General features: G+C 33.8%; 1 non-coding gene across 1 annotated transcript; it reads right to left on the bottom strand.

The window, feature by feature from the left end:
* Positions 1–1,569: 1,569 nt before the first annotated feature.
* Positions 1,570–1,641, bottom strand: Trnam-cau (transfer RNA methionine (anticodon CAU)). The gene has a single exon. It is a non-coding gene; the product is annotated as a tRNA-Met (tRNA).
* Positions 1,642–2,017: the final 376 nt, after the last annotated feature.

Genomic DNA, 2,017 nt, shown 5'->3' with positions numbered 1-2,017 from the left:
TAAGACACGACTATCACGTTTTGTACCTGTGACCGGAAAAATAGATAGTAAGATTTATTCAGTCACTTCCTTAAGCTCTTTCGTAATTTAACACTGGGTTACAACGTAACCTACTGAAGTGATGTTCATATTTAGTAATTATTGTGTTGCCTTCATTTGATTTAATATCAAGTACAATATAATTTCTAATGTTTCTCATTTATGTGTTTCAGAATGTCGGTTTCCTTCTTTATTACTTTATGTTGCTGGAATATTGAGCTTTGATATCTTTAGAGCTAATTTTTGCTGGCTCTGAAAGTGTTACATTTTGTTCTTCATCGTTCAACTTTGCTATTTGACTGGCAATATCCCCAAAAATGGTTATATTTTATACACTGGCTGAAGGGAGCTTAGTTACCAAACTATACTTAAGCTCTTTTATCAGGAGCACTTATGTTCCCATTAAAATTTTTTTATATTTTTTGTAGGTTTTTACAGGTCCATTGCTAGAACTGTTTAAATTCTACGTTATTTGCTTTCTCAATATGGTTAAATGATTCATACTGGAATTATTTGCTAATTAATTAAATCAAAACTACGCAAGAACACACAAAGATGATACAACTGAGCTCATAATTTAGGTACAAGTACAGCTGCTAATTGCGAAGGCTATAATATTGCACAGCACCCTTTTTTCAAATTTTAAACAAGCTAATAGACATTTTGACATGCACAACACGCAAAGTTTGTGTGATTAATGACTTTCACAATTGCAAAGTTTTAATATTGAAATTCTGTTACTGTTAAGCTTTTTAAGCACAACTTCCTGAAAGATAGCTGCAACAGTTAAGTTAACATTTTATTTTTTTGTAGTTCCAAATAAAATTCAAGTAAGATATTACAGAGAGGCAAAATGCAAACGGCCACACGATCACAAAAAAATGAATTATAACCAACTTTTTTCAAACGATTAATTAAAATAAAATGAGAAATTAAATTGACTGGCACTAGTTAACTCACATTCAAAAGTCTCATAAGTTTATGCTTATCCATTACGGATATTTTAGAACCGTGACTGTATATTAATGTAAATAAATTATACACAACTGCAACCAGTCACTTTTTCATTAATAATGCTTTATTACATTAACCGGTTTTCGAACCCTTTCAGGTTCATCTTCAGATGATTTCGGCAGAATCCGGGAAGTTACATCATTACTGGTAGCACCCAGCATTATGCTACTACCAGTAATGATGTAACTTCCCGGATTCTGCCGAAATCATCTGAAGATGAACCTGAAAGGGTTCGAAAACCGGTTAATGTAATAAAGCATTATTAATGAAAAAGTGACTGGTTGCAGTTGTGTATAATTTATTTACATCTCATAAGTTTTTTTAAAACAGAATATCATCTAGCACTGAGCTAAAAAAGAATGTGTTGTAAGGAACTGAAAAACACCAAATCTGATTCCATGTCATTTAACAAATTAGTGGTATTAATAATTTTATTAATTGCTTCTCAGTGTCTGAACGTTTCGCACAGCTTTGGATACAGAAACTAAATAGAACAAATAAATGAAATTAAAATTTTAGCAGAGCGTGGTTTCGATCCACGGACCTCTGGGTTATGGGCCCAGCACGCTTCCACTGCGCCACTCTGCTCATGTGTTCTGGCAGCATATTACAATGTACCTTTCTAGATCTGGGTTACTGTAACAGCCCTCTAAATGCTTAGTTAATGAAATTCTATGGAAATCTCTACTGCTTGCGATGTATTCACGTCAAGAAACGGTCTACACCTCCAACGTGAGACGTCTGCGTCGATTTTCAGATGTGTTATCCATCTCCTTTCACTGCATTGACATAACCTTTGAATATGATAATAATCGTTGCTAATGTTCAACCCTGTGCAGTCATTTTTATTTACTAACGACTGACCTTATATGGTACCGACCCGTGTGCAGCAATAATTTCCGTGACTTGTTTCACGTGTTTTGTAGTTAGTTTCCGTTGGATTTCCTCTTATTTAATAGTATGT

Source organism: Schistocerca serialis, chromosome 1 (assembly GCF_023864345.2).
Source record: "Schistocerca serialis cubense isolate TAMUIC-IGC-003099 chromosome 1, iqSchSeri2.2, whole genome shotgun sequence".
NCBI classification, from domain to species: domain Eukaryota; kingdom Metazoa; phylum Arthropoda; class Insecta; order Orthoptera; family Acrididae; genus Schistocerca; species Schistocerca serialis.
This window is presented reverse-complemented; position numbering and strand designations above follow the sequence as displayed.